The sequence below is a fragment of the Ambystoma mexicanum genome, chromosome 11 (genome assembly GCF_040938575.1).
Source record: "Ambystoma mexicanum isolate Mex_15411 chromosome 11, UKY_AmexF1_1, whole genome shotgun sequence".
In the NCBI taxonomy this organism is placed as follows: Eukaryota; Metazoa; Chordata; class Amphibia; order Caudata; family Ambystomatidae; genus Ambystoma; species Ambystoma mexicanum.
In genome coordinates, this window is record NC_090934.1 from 883,822,793 (window position 1) to 883,842,198 (window position 19,406).

The 19,406-nt window shown below is 46.8% G+C and overlaps 1 protein-coding gene across 1 annotated transcript in view; it reads right to left on the minus strand.

Moving 5' to 3' along the window:
- The window catches only part of SYT8 (synaptotagmin 8), a 244,849-nt gene extending 235,463 nt beyond the window's left edge, over window positions 1–9,386 (minus strand). Inside the window, exon 1 of the mRNA XM_069623950.1 lies at window positions 9,208–9,386. The gene's annotated coding sequence lies outside the window, so the exon portion shown is untranslated. The remainder of the gene's footprint in view (window positions 1–9,207) is intronic.
- Window positions 9,387–19,406: the final 10,020 nt, after the last annotated feature.

A 19,406-nucleotide genomic window follows, 5' to 3' on the forward strand; every position in this document is an offset into this window, starting at 1 on the left:
AAGCACCAACTGCTGAGCTGTCGCGTTGGCTCACCACATTTGAGTCCTGGAGTTAAGGGAATGGGTAGGCCAGTGTTATCAGAGTTGAGGACACACGCCCACAAACACTACCGTTCTTTCCTCTTTGTGTCACACACTTCTGGTGTTCCTCTGCCCTTCCCCATCTCCTCTGGCTCCAGAGTGACATTTAGCCATTTAAAATTGTCAATTTCCCCCCAATACATCCCTCAAAAGGCAATTACAGTGTGCCCTTCATAGTCCCCATTTAATTTACTCCACTGCCACTCCCCCAAACTGGCAGTTATGTTATGTTATATCATGTCACACATTGTTTTGGTGTAAAGCAGAAAGTGCGCCATTTGCATAGCTTCTTGGCACAAAGGCTGTCTGGGTGGTTGGGGTTATAATGTACCCGAGGCAGGCTCCCCTCTGACAGTACCCACCCTTGCAGAGGCAGAGAGGCGGCCTTCCCCGATAACCTAGAGTGGTTGGTGTGACTTGTCCTCGCAGCGTGGTCGGGCTTTGCAATCAAAGGACACCACCTTCTTCAAGAAAGGGTTCCCCCAGTGGGGACAGTTCACACCTTGTGTAGATGATAAGCCATAAAAACCTCTCCTTGTCTCGGGGAATGCATGCCTGCCCCATCCTCTCACTATATGCCCCCCATCATGAACTAAAATTAGATAAATACCTCATAGTTGCTTAAGAATGCATGGGTTCTTCTTAAACAGATGGTTACCTGGGCGGAGGGAAATGTCCCCCTGCTCTATGGGCCTCCACCATAATCTGGGAACAGGGATAAGGGCACCTAAGCAGATGACGGACTGCAGCTGATGAGGGCGGCTTACACGTTACTGGGCTGTGGGCAAACACATCTCTAGTCTTGTTTGCTATGAGCCCATTCACCTATTGTCGTGTGCCGAAGTTCGCGTTTTAGAACTCGAACAGAGCATTGCAATGGTCCCAGGCAATGGGTGGACTGGGAACAAAAAAGGGCCCTAGAAATAATGTTCAAAGTCGCCCCATTTTACACATTATCTTTAAGCCCAACCTTTTCCTATGGGAAAACTTGGAAATAGAATAGGTTACCATACAAACGAGGTCCATGGTGCAGAGGCCTGATGGGACATCTCCAGAGTTCCCCTATAGGCCGGTCCATCCCTGTCACTTGCCAGAAATGCTGCAGATTTAAGACGGCAGTGCTGTTGGACTGCCCATTCGGTTCCATGTCATTTCATCGCGGGATGTTTTTTCCGCACATTTTTTAATGAAAAAACCCATCAAATTTTTGTAAAATTTATTTTTGGGGGGTCACCCCTCCAACCCCCCCATTCGCTTTCAGTTTTAATCTATTCTGAAACACCCACATATCATATATATATTTTTCTAACCCCCCCCAAGAAAAATTCAATGGGTTTTTTCGTAAAAGAATGCTCGCCCCCCCCGCCCTCTTTCTTTCACTCCCAGCCACCTTTCTGCAGCGGTGGCATCTCCTTTAGGTGAAGGGCTAGTGTACCCTCTTCATGGGGACACTTTGAAGAATCCACACTCCAACGTTAACCCTTCCTGCTCATCATGTCATCAACCACATTATGATGAACTCACTGCATTGCTTCAGATCCTGCATCCCCAATGAACATATCTACTGAGATGGCTTGAGACAGCTCTCACAGCCAAACAATACACTGAGGAATGTGAAATTAGCGTTTAGGGTTTTCATATCTCCGGCAGCTCTTCTACTGAACCAAAATATGTCAGCCGCCCATCGCCCTTAGCACAGAGCTCTGCAACTTGTGGCTCTCAAGATGCATTGCACAACTCCCAGGATCTCCCACAATTGACTATGGTAGATAGGGCTGATGGGAGCTGAAGTCCAAATCATCTGGAGATCCTATGCTGCAGACCCTTGCCTTAGCACATCACTTTAGGTAATAGGAAGCCTCCTCCACATATATTCCAACTCCTTGATCCTTGCTGCACATGGTAGGCAATGTATATATAGAAAGCGTCAGAGACAGATAGCGAGGGTGAGGTCAATCAAGAAAGAAATAGTGTTTGACAGTGGCAAGTGAGAAAGCGAAATGGCAGATATCAGCAAAGCCAAGTGTTAGAAGTGCAGGGAAGAGGCCATGCTATTTTGCCTGTTGGCACTTTTCATGCATTGTTATGGTCTTTGATACACGGCTTCTTTATTTTGTGCACCCCTCACTAACCTGCTTGCCATTCTGCTCTCCACTGTATACTATACTGCTCCCAGAAAGCCAATTGCAATTCTGCTCCTACGTGTTCCGTAGATTTTGCTCCCACGTTTCCCACTTCAGTTCTGCTTCCATGTGTCCCACTGCACTTTTCCTCTGTGACCCAGTGTCAATGTTCCCGGCTGTGATTATGCTTGTATGTGTCTCACAGTAATTCTACCCCCCTGTGATTCTGCTCCTATGTGCCTAACTACGTTCCCTCTCCTTCTCTGCTCAATGACCCTCCTTCAGCTACCTCCTCCCTCTTTCTCCTACTTTCCTCTTTTCTCCCCTGATGAGGTCGCTAGACAAGTCCGATCTATGAAAGACTCATCAAAACAGGTCCATCCCTGTTCCTCTAAAACCATTAAGGACCACATTGATACCCTCGCTCCGACCCTTGCCGATGTCTGCAACCTCTACTTTGCCTCTGTATCTTTCCCCTCCCCTCTGAAGCACTCCCTTGTCCATCCTCTCCTCAAGAAACCCACAGTTGATCCTTCTTGTCCGGTTAACTATCGCCCAATTTCCATTAATCCCTTTTTGGGTAAGCTCCTGGAAAAGCTGGCCATCTCTCAGCTTAACCTTCATTCTGATTCTGTGGGATCTTTCCATAACCACCAATCTGGCTTCAGAGCTACCTGAAGCACAGAAACTGCTCTCATGAACATCTGTGAAGACCTGCTCTCTAACCTAGACTCTAACATTCCCTCTGTCCTCATCCTACTTGATCTCTCTTCTGCTTTAGACACAGTCAACCATACCACCCAGCTCAATCATCTCCGTGACAACCGGGGGTATCACTGATCAGGCTCTGGCCTGGCTGACCTCTTTCCTCTCTGATCGACCCTCCCAGGTACAACTTGGGTCCTCCCTATTTTCTATCTCCCTCTCTACCTGTGGTGTTCCCCAGGGGTCTAACCTCTCGCCCTAGCTTTTCAACCAATACCTGGCAACTATCGCCTATTGCATTTCCATTTTCTGTTCAAATTTCCAGTGCTATGCTGATGACAGCCAACTCATTTTCAGGCTTCCTTCATCCACCTCCTCTTCTTCCCTCATCTCTGATTGCCAAATCGCCATTCAAAATTGATGTGCCGCCAATGAACTCTGTCTAAATGCCAACAAGACTGAGATCCGCCTCATCGGTACACCTTCATTATCCTTTCCCCTCATTCTCTGGCCGACCTCCCTGGGACCTCCTCCTACCACTGCCTGCGAGGCCAAGAACCTCTGGGTCATCTTTGACTCAGCACTTTCCTTCTCAGCACACATTTCTGACGTCTCTAAAAAGTCAAACTTACTACTGCATCTCCTTAGAGGTACTCTGCCTTTCCTCTCCTTCCCTCAGAAGCTCACTGTCTCCCAAGCTCTGGTTCTCTCTAGGGTGGACTACTGTAACAGCCTCTTTCTAAATCTACCTGCCTCCACCCTCCGCCCTTTACAACTAATCCAGAACAGGACTGCGAGACTTGTCCTTGGCCTCAAGCCCTGGGATCGTATCTCTACAGCTCTGAAATCCCTTCATTGGTTCCCAGTGGATGCAAGGATTAAGTTTAAAACCCTCTGCATTGTCCACAAGTACTTTTTGGGGTCTGGGTCCAAAATACCTTCAACTATCCCTCCGTAAATACCTCCCCTCTTGAGCCCTTTGCTCCTCTACCTCTAACTCACTCAGGGTCAGTCGTTATTCAAAGAAACAAGCTGGGGGTAGATCTCCATCTTCTGCTGGGGCCTTCCTTTTGAACAGCCTCTCTGCCACCTTGAAACTTGAGGAGAACCATCTCTGTTTCCGGAAGCAGCTCAAGACCTTCTTCTTAGCTTGTGCCTTTGCCCCTCTTCTCCCCTGCTGATCTGCTTTCTCTCTAGGCACCGTACACCTGCCCACCCTCTGTCCACTGGGCCCAGGTTCCTACTCACCCTGCCACCCTCCTGCACTGCCTCCTGGACACCCCTTGCACTGGGGTTTGTATCTGAACCCATACAGTCCCCCACCTGCTTTTCTTCTGCACTTATCAGATACCCCCTATCTGACTAACCTTTTATTGCCTTTATTTATTTATTGTACTCTATTATTTATTCTGTTCTCTCCTCTGTTCCGCACTTTCCACTTCTCCCCCCTTCCATGCACGTTCCCCCTTTTCCCTTTCCCGTGCACTTGCACGCTCTTAATGTCACTGGGCCTAGTAAGATTGTTGTTTTTTTTCGTTCTCCCCTGTTCCCTTTTGCCTGGTCGCGCTCTGAAACACTTGTGTACGAGCACGATATAAATAAAATATCATATCATATCATATCATAACTGCAACTCTGCTCCTAGGTATCCCTACTGGGAGTTTACCCTGGAACGAGTAGACTCCACTGATGAGTTGCAGCTCAATGCTGCTTGCTCTTCTATGTCTTCCACCGTCTTTCTAGAATGTGATAGATGACCAGGCACTGGTGCTGCTGAGGAACACCCGCCTATTGCAAGTTGCCTCAGGACTTCTCTTCACAATTATCCAATGTCAGGGGCACTGTCATGCAGCCCGGCACGACTCCGCACCTGCCGCCCACATTCACACCTACCTTGCAGGCCCAACTTAGGCAGGGGGGGCATCTGCCTTTGGGAGTCACCGCACCGTGCCGTGATCCGCTGTTGCCCTCGGCGGCTCGGCGCTGTGTGGTGACTCCAGCTTCACTGCACTCACGGCGCCGACGTGGATGGGGGCAGCTGTGGCGCTTATGGTCCCGTTGGAGCTTCATACATCCCGGCCGATCATGTGACCATGCGTGTAGTGTTTACAAGCTATGCTCATGCTCACGCACGGGTCATGTGATACGAGTCAGAACCAATCGGGGGCAAGCTTAATCAGGTCACATGACGAGGAAGCACACCATAAAAATAACGCCCACGCTCATTCAAACGCTTCTCAGCTGTTTTCACGGCGTGTTGCCATTTACTGCTCCGGACCTGCTTTCTGGTATTTTGGGATCTTGGAAATCTGCTTTTTGGATCTTGGACCGCTTTTGGATTAGCCCTTGGATTTGGAAAACTTGGCTTGTTGTTTACACGGCTTTGAATTCTGGACTTGGATTTTGGACTGCTTTGTTTTTTTCCCATTGGATTTGGTGATCTAGGAACTCCCTGGACTCTTATGAACCCCTGTACCAATTGCTTTACCTTCTGAGTCTATCTTGTACTCAAGACTTGCAAACCAAGAAAAGAACCCACAGGTGGGCCCTGGTCGAATCAATCCACCTCTTCTATTACCAGGGAGGGACATCTAGGTTTAAAGCTGACATCGGTCTTCCTACGGGTAGGTGTCCTTATCCTTTCTAGTGTTACTGCATTTGTCCTACTTACATTTTCTTGCCTAACCCGGTCTTTCTCTTGCAGCCATCCGGGATCCGGTGTTCCTGTCCCCACCACCTGTGGTCCCAATAATCGGTCAGCGAGTTACTGGTATCTCTCTGACTGGTACTTGGGAATGGAGGTATTCCTAACTTTGTGGATCTCAGATCGTGACAGCACCACTGCCAAGACAGTAGCATGGCCACACAAGATGGATGCTCCAAAAGGTCCCTCCACCAACTGTTCTCCCCACTAAAATGCTCAATTACCATGTTCCAACGCACAAAACCCAGACTAATTAAGCCACCCACACATGACAATTGAACACCCATCCCACCCAACATCAGAACACTACACTTCTCCAACCCTCTTATATATCTATTTCCCGACCCACTTATGTCACACTAACGGCATGCAAGGCTACCCTCTGGACACAGATATCTGAAGTGCTGCTGACATGAACCACCTAGAAACAAACTCACACTCTGTATTTGAGTAGTTCTGAAATGCACGCATCAACACAACAGCCCTAGCCAACTTCTCTCCCAGATACGAAATAGAGCCATGGGCCATGCAAATGCCAGCGGAACATGGTATAAAACCCAATGGCCTTCTAAGTTCTGCCAACAGATGGGTAGGAGAGCACTGGAGGAACGGAGAGGAGGGAGAAGGCAAGGAGGGCCACACACGCTTTCTGACTTGCTGATATTTGATGTTTCGAAGCAGGCATACGGCTGTGCCCCATGCTTTCCTCTCCAGGTCCTTCTCCCACAGAAGCACCATCACAATTGGCACAACATTACAAAATTGGTGCACGTGTCTGCTGTCTAGGCAAATGTGTCAGTGACCGAATAAGTATGGAGTTAGCACGCCCTGACAACACAGCCACGTCTGGAAAGGTGTGATGGGGAATGCGTGTGAGCTCGCGCAGCTGTGGGTCCCTCCAGGAACAAGTGTTGTCACTTTGTCAGCTGCCACAATCAGCAACACCACACCCCAAGGCCTACAAAAGGTTCAGCTAATCGAGTGTGCCATACGAATGCAGCCTTTCGTCGCAAATCAACTGTCAGGTGTAACGTGTGTGAATCATATCAGCTTCTGAACTCCTGCTGCCTCCTGGTCTTCTCTTTAACAGTTCCCCACTTCCCTGACCCTCTCCCCTCTGCCTCGTCTATTAATGGCCACTTCCTTGGCCTCTTTTCACTTCCTCTTCTGTACTTCAACACTACCCTGAACTTCCTCCTCTGCCTGTTGGCCCTCCATTCACTTCCTCTTCTGCACTTCACCACTTCCCTGACCCTCGCCTCTTCTATTAATGACCACTTGCTTGGACCTGTTTTCACTTCCTCTTCTATAATTCATCACTTCCCTGACCCTCGCCCTCGGTCTTTTTTATACTACACCAATTCCCCGACCTTCTCCCCTCTGCCTGTTCTGTTATTGACCACTTGCTTGGCCATCTTTTTACTTCCCCTTCTATACTTCACCACTTTCCTGATCCTCTGCCTGTCCTATTATTGACCACTTGCTTGGCCCTCCTTTCACTTCTTCAATATTTCACAACTTGCCTGGCCCTCTCCCCTGTGCCTCTTCTTTTAATGGCCACTTGCTTGGCCTCTTTTCACTTCCTCTTCTGTACTTCACCACTTCCCTGACCCTCTCCCCTCTGCCTGTTCTGTTATTGACCACTTGCTTGGCCCTCTTTTCTTTTTATTTATTTATTTATAATATATACAACATATCCGCAACCAGCAATATTATAGTAACAGAATGTACAAAAAAAACAAGTTAAAAACACAAATTAAAAGAAGTCATTAAACACTTCCAGATCTTCTCATATGAAGACATTTTACCTTTCAATTTGCAAATCAATTTTTCTGTCCGTGACAGGCAATGCATTTCCTGGATCCACTCCTCAAAGGAAGGAGGGACCCGCCCTTTCCACCCACGGAGAATCAGCCTCTTAGCCACAATGAATGCACGAAAAATCCACTTCTTGTGGGCGGAGCTGACATCATCCAATCCAGAATCATCACCCAGGATTACCGTCCTAAAAAGAGGCTTGGCCCTCTTTTCACTTCCCCTTCTATACTTCACCACTTCCCTGACCCTCTCCCCTCTGCCTGTCCTATTATTGACCAATTGCTTGGCCCTCCTTTCACTTCTTCAATATTTCACCACTTCCCTGACTCTTGCCTCTTCTATTAATGACCACTTGCTTAGCCATCTTTTCAGTTCCCCTTCTGTACTTCACCACTTCCCAGACCCTCTCCATCTCCATCTTCTATAAATCCCTGCAGGTCTGAACCCCTCCAATGATCACTGCACATCACTTACATGAAACCCTCCTCGTTCTCCTCGCTGCACTTCTTTTCCTCATTACTTTCTATGGCTCCTCTTTTCCAGGGGTCAAGTACTAAGAAAAAAGTGGGGGGGGGGACTCATTAGAATACCAATTGAATGTGCCTCTACCAGAAATTAGCATATCAAGGTGCCCTCTGAAAAAAAGTGGGGGCTCCATAAAAAAAGTACTCCATCCACCCGCGTGTTCCCTCGTCTTAACATATCTGTATCTCTCCCCACCCGCAATCCCCCTCAGTGTTTCACAGGCTCACAGAACCCCCCCCTGCCCCTCCTGCACTCTCCCCTTCAGTGCATCTCCCACTCTCCTGCTGCTGATCTCCCCCAATAATTGCCTTCTAACATCTTTCCAACCCCATGCCCTCCTCGTTCCTCTCGCTCATCCATCCCTCCATTCTGACGTATGACATACGATGACGTGCACACGCATAGCTGTCAAAACCAGTGCTTAATTTGTGAGAAAATAAGTGCCAGGGCCTAAATATTTTGTGACACTGCAGGCGGGCAGTTCCCACACCATTGCTGCCACCACCCACAGCTACTCCCTGCAGTGTCCACACATGTGGGGTTAAACTACAGCTCGCACCTGCTCATTGCGATTGATGGATGGTCTGGCTATCATTACGTCATAATCAGTCTGAGACAATAAGTACCAGGGCTGAGCCCTGGCAAACACCCCCACAAAGTAAGCACTACAAAAACCCTTATGTCATGTGCGACACCTTCAGCCAGCTGAGTGGGTGACCTCATCACTGTCGGTGAGGTTATGTAGCACCCTCTCTGTCACTTTCTCTATCCATTTTAAGCTTTTTATATGATATTCTGCTGCGTTACGCTATGCTGCGTTATTGGCACTTGCATGTCATTCTAGACGTACACTTGCAGACAAGCGCACATAGATGGAACATAGATGTAAACAATGTATGCAGAAACAAGGTCGAAGACACACGCACACGCACTGGCTTAAACATGTACACGCCCATAGAAACTCATACTGAGACAACCGAATGTTACCTTGGCTCCATGCCGCCTGATATATACCTAAAATCAAGTACCTGAAAAATACACTGACCGGGACAAAAATACACGGGGACACAGATTGCGAAACGTGCACATATCGAGATAGGGGAAGCCACAAATGAATACACCCAGAATAGAGAGAAAGAGACATGTCTATGGGGTCAGGCAAATTGCCCAGGAGCTTGTCGAGGCGGTTGGGGAAATCATCCATCAGGGTGGACGGGGCTCAGCTTGGCGCCGTCTCCCAAACACACTCACCTGGCGTCTGATCCAGTCTGTCAGGCACCGGTCCGCAGAGCAAGTTCCACTTCCTTTCCCGAAGCCCCTTCCAGCCACATGTCACCGGTGGGGGGCGTGAGCCAGCACCACGTACCAGCAGGTGGACGGCGACCCCTGACCGACGGCAGGACTCCTGTGCGGTGGCGAAGGAACTGGAAATTCGGCTTTGCTTTCGGAGGAGGTGACTGGCTGAGGGACACCTGTAGTGGCCACGCCTCGGGTATTAAACTCTACACCTGCAGAAATACGCAGGTACAGAGGGAGGACGGGAACTCCCACAGGAATGTGGGCGACGTCTTCAGGTTATGAAAAGCAAACAGGCGGAGGCAGCACCGAGCCCCAGGTGGAGCGGGGGCCCGCAGCGGGGGCATGGGGCCCAGCCAAGCACTGCAGAACCAGGCTCTGGGCGGTGCGAAGGCCCCCAGCTGCCCCACCGAGATTCCGCCTCCACCACATAAATAGATGTTTACAAAAGACACAAGTCATTGGGTCATTCCAGTCTGCCCCTTGCTATGCTTGCGAGTGCATTGTGTACTAGTCTCCAACTCTTTCGTTGTCTCACAGCGTATCACATACATGCTCTAGTTGTTTTTGAATTCGGTCATTGAGTTACCCCACCAATGCACATATCCGTTTTAAGATCATATGCGTTTCATTTCTGGCGACATTGCCTCTGCTTCCTGTATCATCTAGGGAGAGGCTGTTGCTCCCGGCGCGCAGGCACAATGCGAAGGAATTCGTAAGGTTACATGAGATCGCTGGGAAGTTTTTAGCAGACAAAATATTCTCTTTCCAAAGGACAACGCAGTGCCATAAGCGGGATGAGAAATGGGGGGTTCTACAATGTAAACACATTTGTATTGGGGGCGTGGGCAGCAAAGTGCAGGGCGGGGCCTAGCAAACGCCCTTGAATTCAAAATAAAGGCCAAAATAGCCTGTTAATTATATCTTTTAAAAAAATGATTTACTGCATTTGGTTAATTAACCTTTCACACTACATATAAAAAAAGACATACATGAAAAAAGAAAAAAAAATACATCTAAATTTCATTTCAGGACAGTTCATTAATGTAATAATCAAAAGTTGCCAAGAGTTGAAACAGCATTATAGATCCATTCAAGCCAGTAATCTGGTTTTCACAATATTCCAAATATAGTGGGCCCCTGAGGTTACAAGCGATTCAGCCCCATGCAGCAAACTCCAGAATTGATCATGTTCAACATTTCTAAACTTGGTATATCCTTTATCGTACACACATTGGAGCCTTGGGCGTTGGGTTAGGATATGTTGGGCAGTTTCTACCACTTCCCCAGATATTCTACAGAGTCTCATCTCTCTAAGCATTCCTTCCCAGGCTCCGGTGTAACCCAAGACTGGCAAAATATCTAACCTTAGGAAGAGAATTAAATACACCAGCCCAGGAGATCGCCGCTTGGTAAGATAGCTGCGGGGTGTACCTCCAAACAGACCTTGATGGGAGTATTGAACATATCTGGGTCGTAAAGCCAGCTGGTCTAAGGATGATATTTGGCCTTGGTACCGAGTTTTCTCCTTGATTTTGGCAAGATTGAAATCGACCTCAGATGTAGGTACTTCACTCACACCGATGTCTTAGAAATGTCTCAGAACTGTTCATTCCATCTCTCTAAACCAAGCACTCTTAGAAACCCTTCAAGAATGTCCCACTGTATGGTTCAAGAGGCTTGTCTTCAAAAGTGATATTTGCCCACAACCTACACACAGTAACCTCCCAAAGAGAATTCAGAGATAGTAGGCCAATGTCAAGCCTAATTCCCTGGACTTGTATAGAGCTAGGTAGTCCCAGTAGTGAGCTTAATATTTTCGCCTCCAGGCGCATCAACCAGCCCACTGAGCACTCCGTAAACACCTCCAATGCATACATTATACCTGGTGTAATCAACTGCTTGTACACATTGATCTTAGCCTCAATAGAGACCCCTCCCAATCTATCAATAATCTTCCTCAGGGTAAGCCATTTGGTCCAAGCTTTGGAGGAAACAATCTCACCCACATGTGTCTGTGCCCTAGAGGCCCTAACAGTCATACCCAGGTACTTGTATTCAGTTATCTGAGCTAGTGCCTGGCCATCCATTTTCCAAACAAAGGACAGAGCCCCATAAGCTCGCCTCCCAATGGTCATGATTTTTGTCTTAGCAACATTTACCTTTAGACAATTATCCTTAGCATATGTACTTAATGCATTCAGTGAACGCGGAAGTCCCATGGTTTTACGATCAAAAGTGACTGTGTCATCGACATATGTGAGGCAGTGAATAACCTCACAGCCAAACCTAGGGGGATGATTGTTCACAGATCTTAGACATGGTTCAAAGTCAGACACATATAGATTGCATAGGATGGGGGAAAGCACACAGCCCTGCTTCAATCCTGTATTGGTAGGGATGGAGTTGCCCAAGTTATCTATTTGTGAAAGGTGAACCTGTATCTGTGTATCAGAGTGGAGTTGTTTCAAAGAATACAGGACTGATTTGTCTATCCCCCAGCCCTCCAGCTTTCTCCAGAGTTTTTCCTGATGGACACTGTCGAATGCAGAGCTGTAATCGACAAAAGACAAATACAATGCTTGGTCAGGAGATTGTAGTGTATCTGAATCAGGGTTAGGAGGACCCACAAAGGGTAAATTGTGGAGCAATTTTTCCTAAAACCCGTCTGCGTGGGATTTAGAAGAGCACTATTTTCATCCCAGTTGGACAGCATCTCCAATAGCAACCTTGCAAATATCTTACAGCCACTGTCCAACATCGCCAACAGTCTATAGTTCTGTGGCAACTGCCTTGATCCCTTCTTATACACCAGGATTAACACCGACCGTTTCCAAGACCTAGGTATTTGGCCTGTCTCACAGATATGCAAGATTAGGAGCTGTAATGCTGCTGCCAATATTCAGGTTGACTCTTAAAGATGACATTGCAGAGACCATCCGGGCCAGTAGACCGAGAAGCGGATAATTTACTTATAATCAATTGCATATCCACTTCCTTCAACTGCCACCCAACCTCAGTATTGTCTATGGGCCTACAGGGTGGAGCCAAGAAAAGATCCTGCTCCACCCAGTAGTTTTCCCTAATAAAGGTTTCCCAATGAGATCCTGCTACACTACAGACTTCAGATGCCCCCGTATCCCCACATTGGTTCAAATTAGGTGCCATACATTCCTAGAGTCCCCTCTTTAATGAGTTTATTAATTAGCATCCATCCAACACTGGCCTTGCTATAGCAGTGGTTGGCGAGCCATCGTTTGTATGTGCCTCTAAGGGCACTAATACATTCTTTCCTCTCTTTGTGACAGGTACTATAGTGCCTTCTTACATGGCATATAGCAACCCGCAGTTCTCTCTTCCTGCTAGCTATCACTGCATCGTAGGGGTGTTCCTAGATTTCTCACACATATACCAGTAATAATGCAGCTATCATACTGTGGCGTATATCTGTCCAGCAAAGTTTCCATCTTCCAATTGCAAGACTGTACTGTTGGAGTCCCCATTGCTTCCGCCCTCATCAGTCTTGCATTTAGTTCATGTATATAGCCCTGCGTCCAACGTGATCTATTTCCCTGTGCATTTACAGTAGGGTTGTGGTCAATTTTTTTGATCATTTCAAGATGAGTGGTCTGGAAAGTCATGTCCAATATAGCGTGATTGCTCATTGGGATGTGATGTGTTTTCAACATAGGGGAGTGCTTACGAGGTGGTCCATTCACAAAGATAAAATCAAGGCTGCTATGGTGTCTGTCATTTGACCAAGTGTGGTGGACTTCATTAGATGAGGGGTTCAGGAGCTGTAGATCAAGTTCCCCCAACAGATCCCTCCAATCTTGACCCTGAGTATGGTTTTTAGTTTGTATACCCACAATCCCCTGAGTCAATCTAGGCCCATAGTCATAGCAGTCCACATTGCAATCAACTGCCACCAGTATCCCACCCTAAGATGTTGTAGTTGCCAAAGTCGAAGAAAGCCAATAAGGACCTTCTTCAGCCTAGTGGCTTGAATACCACCCAGTGGGTCATACAAGGTAATCACCAGCAGGCGGCCTCCACCAATAGGCAACCCAGTGAGTGTGACACACAATAGATACTCTTTCAGTGGGCCATAGTGATCTGTTTCACTTGATAGGTGGTTTTCACTCCAATACATAAGCCACCCACCAGGCGGCCAGCTTTCAGTCAGGGGGATAGTGCGAAAAATAAGTACCCATCGTATCCATCGAGGTCAAAACGAGAGGTTAGGCAGGTCTCCTGTAATACAAATATGTCATTAAACATCATAAAATCAAGAAATGCCCCGTTATTCAAAAATGATAAGTGACCTCTAGAGCTCCGGGACATAACCCTAAAAGAGTCCCTAGAAGGGACCCCATTTCATCGTGGCATATTGGGAGGAACAATCCAAGTACCCTCCTTCCTCTCATCCATTCTCCCATAATCAGAGGGCTGCCCTTCAACCACAGCCCTTCCAGCATAGGTCGTAGATTCAGGGGTATAAGCTGATTTCTGAGTCGGGCAAAATACATAGATGTCAAATCCCATTGACAGAAAAGCCCTGGTGTATTTACAGATGCTTTCCACCACCATGGGTGAAACAAACGCAGCTAGAATCCAGTTCATCACACCATTGAATGTAGGTAATTCCAGGCCCTCTATGTCCTTTCTTGTAATATTAGTTAATTCTGGGATTTGATGTATCAGGCTGAGTAACCAGCTCAGATTTAAAAAAGGGCTTTCTCCCATGGGGTGTCTTTAAAAAAATGTGAAGTGTTTCAAGCCAGCATAACAATCTGGGTGAGGCAAGGTTGAAACAAACGCTGACCTTGCAAGCTGTGAGGCCTCCACATACTCAAGCCAGCTGTCATTAATGAGTACCTTGCTGCCCATGGGCTCCATACACTCGGAGGTCTTTAGTCCCAAGTCTGTACTGCCCAACTCTTCACAATAGTCACTATGTGTTGAGGCAGTGTGTTGTCCGGTATGGCTCACCCCCTCATTCCGCACCATCCAGCATGATGGGGCCATTTCCCACCTTGCAGGAAGTTTGAGCTTGGCCATGTTAACAGGAAGAACCCTTGGGTTGTCTGCTTTATTAATGTTAGACTGGGGCTTGTCTGGATAACTCAAGGATCCTTTGCAAATGGGGACCGTCACAGGCCGTTGTTCGTTCGCCGCAGCATGCACATCACCCAGTCATTTATCCAGGGGGCCATGCAGCTGTACCTGTCAGACCGAACCATCCCCTGCCCCGTTGGTAATGGTATATCAGCAGGCCAGAGTTTCCGAAACTCAGCCATCAGTAGTCCGGTTTGGCCTCCTTACCTTCAGGGTTATTTTTTTACTTTTTGCCTGGGTTGTCATAGGACGGGGATGTGTTGTTTACTTGTGGGATTCTTGTATAGTTTCATCACAGAGAGACAGAGGGATATCTAACACAGATAATTTGACACATAAGGCATCCAGAGCTTGGTCCTCTGTAGATGCAATGATGTTGGCTGTGGCATACTCATTCAGGTGCTGGCCCTTTCGATTGGGAGGGAACACCCCCGGCCTACAGAGGAAATGTAGATGACATTGGTTCATAAAAACCGAAAACTTGTGGGGGTCCCCTGTGAAGTGTCCTGGGGGGCCAGCGGGACCGCTCCGGGAAGAACCACCTGACCAGGGGCTGCTGGAGTGACTGGTGGACTGGTGCCTGGTAGTTGGGCCTGCCCTGCTTGTGCCTGAAGCAACTGCCTGGCTAACTCCCCGGTGTACTCTTTGTTCACCACAAGTTCTCGCCGTAAGGCGTTAGTCTCTGATCTGGTGGCATGGACTTCAGCTCTTAGCTCACCCAAGAGTAGTGATAATTGGTTCACTTCTGAGGAGTCCATAAGACTCGGGCAGAGTAGTGAAACGTGGGCTTCGCGTTCTGTAATGTTTACCTTGTCTCTGCGTAATTGCTCGGACCCTCTCACTTCTGGAAATGCTGCACAGGCTGTTTGGTGTGGATATGCTACCTAGAGTGAGAGCATGTATTTTAGCTGTATGTCTTACTCTACTGTCTGCGTATTACTCTACTGTATGCGCACCCCCTGATCCCTCCCCTGATTCCCGTGCAGTGGGGGTTAGGCTCACCTCTGGATTTTCAATGTGGCTCACTCCTTCCTGCTGTCAGTCGCAGTGGTGCTTATTCTTCTCTATGCACCTTGTCTGCTGGTGCTGTCTGGTTTTGGTTACTGCTGTTCTGCTTGATCAGTGTCTTTACCAGTTACTTCACTGGTCTTTAGGCCCAGACCTGCTGTGGCCTTTCAGTATATTTCAGCTGCTGTTGCTGTGGTTTCCTAATGTTCCCAGATGCCTTGGCTGTGGCCTTTTACTGGTTTCTGGAGAGTTTTTTGTGGCCCTTGTAATGCCCCATTCGCCTTTGTAATGTCCCTCAGAGGAATAGTGGTCTCCCCAAGACCAAATGGCGTGAGTATGCTATGGGGAACACGTTGTTGCAGACTGTGTGCAAGCATGTGTCGAAACAGCTGTTCTGTTCGGTGCGCTGCGTAAATGCTGCTGCACGCCTTTCTTGCTTACTTTAATGAGCTTTCTTTTCCTTGCAGGGATTATGTAGGAGCTCTGGAGTCATGGGATGCTGCAGCGGGATCAGGAGCTTGGGATGAGGAGATGCAGCGGAGTGCGTTACCCAGAACTGAAGAGAGGAGGAACATGCACCAGCAGATGGAGACGGTTCCGTGAGCGAACGTGAACGATCATGATGGCAAGTATTCTAATGACTGGAAACTCTCTGCCATGATCCGCTTTAGCTTCTTGTCTTTTTCTTGCAGGATCGTGACAGTGGACCTGCGGTAAGCGTCATGCTGCAAATGCAGTTCAACGCGAAGGAGAGCAACACGCATGGGTGTGGTTTATATAGACACCCAAACATGCGAACTAGGCAGACAAATCTGAGGGATTCCAATGGCCAGACCTTCGGCCTCGTTTCCAAACAGAAGTTGAAATATAAGCTGTCAGGTTTACAGCTAAAAGGGTGAGAGCCATCAGGGAGTGCCAAATGATCTGTTCGCAAGGGAACAGGATGAGCTGGCCGGTTAGTCATAATATTATTGTCCCAACGCAATTGGATACATTATACCTTTATCCACTTTAATTTGCTATTATATACGTGTAAATTGCTTGCTCACGGGACATCAACTAGAATAATGGTGGAATACCTACTCAATAGAGAATAGGACAGAGCTGCCCTTTTTGCACCAAAGGGCAACATGAGCAATGCTTTTAGTACAATATCCAGTTCTACAGAAACTCTACAACAACAAGTTGTGAAATTAGAGTGGATATAAAAGAAGGAAATTAATAAGTACTAGGACCAGGCCTCGATGAACCATTATTTTGAGATTCCAAGGGGGTTAAGGATAATTATTTTACCTAATTTTGAGAATAAGGAGGACCAAGACTTGGTCGACCAATGGGAAGCCAATTTGAATCAGAGTTCTAAAGTCATGATACAGCAATTGATAGAACATGCCACCAGACAACACACCAGAATTCTAGAGGAGATTGAGAATGTTAAAAAAGAGATACAAGAGATGCCTAATGCAGAAAGGTCCAAACCAAAAAACGACAATAAGATGTATGCAATCCTTAAAGCATACCAGGATGAAATTAAAATACGTAAATTCAGAAAACACTATCACCATGACTGCGACTATCGCGAGGACAAATTATACACATTTCAGCCAAAATTCAATGGCACATACCGACACAAATCCAGCGAACGCACCCCTATTATAACTCCAGTCAGCTTGGAGGCTGAATCAGATGGAGATACCAATCCAGATAGAGGACTTTTTCATTGTAAAATATACTTCCACAGGTTAAACTCACAAAAACACTTAAAAAAATCCGAATATTTCATTTGAGTTCTCCTTTTCATGCAACTGCATTTGTATATAAAGCAGGCAATTATTGCAAGCACAACAGTGATTTTTTTTTTTTAACAAAGACCAAGCACGAAGTGCCAGTGGTTTCTACACACCATATCATTAATACAGCGACAAACATTGCAAACAGCTTAAGAGAAGGCAATATAATTGATACAGACATGATCATTGTGAAATGCCTATGTGAAGGCAATAGACTTGAGACGAACATTGCAAAAAGCCTTAAAGAAGGCAATATAATTGATACGGATACGAACATTGCAAAAAGCCTAAGTGACGACAGTAGAATTGGTACAGAACCAAGCAGTGTTGAAAACGCAGGTAAAGACAGTACAATTGATGCAAAGCTTGTGAAGAAGGGTTCAGTGACCCACTACTGGAGAGTTGTTGTTCCTTGAGTACAAGAAAGGGTAATAAGAAAGCCAAGAAGACCTGGAAGGATAGTGACCCAGGCAAACAGTGCGTCTGGGACTCACACCCAAATCAGAAAGTTGTGTCACCCTGGCAGGAGAGTAAACCAGGGGTGAAAAAAGAAGTAAGCAAAGTGGGTGAAGAACCCCACCTTGAAAGTATGGAACATTGATCAAAGGGAGGGCACATTTCCTTTTTAACTTTTAAGGATAAACTACAATAGCCTGGCAGGAGAGTATACGAGGGAGAGAAGGATTATAGCAAGAAATCATAATGGTTGATGCAGAAAGGGAAGAGCCTTACCCCTCTGAGTGATAAAAAAAAAAAACAAGAGAAGTAACACAAAAGTGAAGCCCTGACTGGAGAGTAAACCAGGGGTAAGAAGATAATTGAAAAAAACAAATTTGTGGAACAGGGACAAAAGGGAAAGTCATACCCCTTGTCAGAGGAACAAGATCAAGAAAGAGAGAGAACGTAAATATCTCAAAGAACTGTGACATTGAAAGGAAACAAAGGGAGACACAAGAAATCCCTGTTTCTTCTGAGTAAAAGGAAGACCATTGAATCCGTGAAGAATGAAGGAATTCAAGGGTTGAATCATTCCCCCTTGCCATCTTTTTTAAACTGAAAGACAACAAAGTGGATACAAAGGTGTAATCAGGGAGAGAGCCATCTCCTTGCGAAACATTGGAACATTACTGACTTTACTGGAAGTGCCTGTCAGGTTCTGGCCCAGTCTTGCACAGAGGCAGCACGAACACCTGCCTTCCCATTGGTCTTGGCATCTGGGATTAGCACATACCACAGGCCTCCGCAACCCGCTGAGGGTAACTGGAAAGAGGGTTAGGTAGAGGTAGTGGATGGGTAAGGGGTGTTAGGGTAAACATGCTCCTCGGCTCCTCCTGGGTACAGTGATCTCTGCCCTTGCATTCTCTGCATGCTAGACATACATTCACACAATCACCCATGTGGATGCCCAAAAGCTTTTGTCTGGAGCTTCAAACCAGAACGCTATGGAGTTTGTACTCCTGGGTGCACAGCCAGAGAAAATATTAAAAAACTCAAAAGCACCAGCATTACTTCATACTGGTTGAAAAATGGGTTGTGCCTAGTATCATCTCACTTCATATAAATACACATTTCTTAGAGAGCTTTACAAATACTGCATTTCACACAATATCATTGTGACAAAGAAAAGCTACCTAGCTGCAGATTTCTTCCCCCACTGCACCATGTGAGCGAGTTCATGCTGGCCAGGCATTGTTCTGAGAGTTCCACTAGAAAATACCAAAGAAATAATGAGTATCCGCAGCGGAAGCTGTCCGTGATGTAACTGCGAAGAAATAAGGTGTATACGCATCTGCCGGGGCAAGGTCAGATGCACTGCTACTGGGTTAATCACTGCTTCTATTGGGAAAGGCCCTATGAAACAAGGTTGGAATTTTCATGGTCCTTGCAAATGAAGGTTTTGTGTAGCTAGCCACACCTTGTCGCCCACTTGATACTCAGTGCTCGATCACCTTTTCTTGTCTGCATTTTGCTTATAGGTTTGTTTTGCTGCTGTTAGATTGATTTGAATTTTCTGCCATATACCTTCAAGTTGTTTTTTGCGCTATAGTACTGCTGGGACCATGGCAGCTTCTGGCTGGGGCATTGGTTGAAAATGTGGATGATGTCCATATGTGCTAAAGAAAGGAGTTAGCTTAGTTGAAGAGTGTACCGCGTTGTTGTAAACCAATTCAGCTAACCAGATAGTGTCTGCCCAGGAGTCTTCATTGTCATGAGTCATACAACGCAAGTACTGTTCCA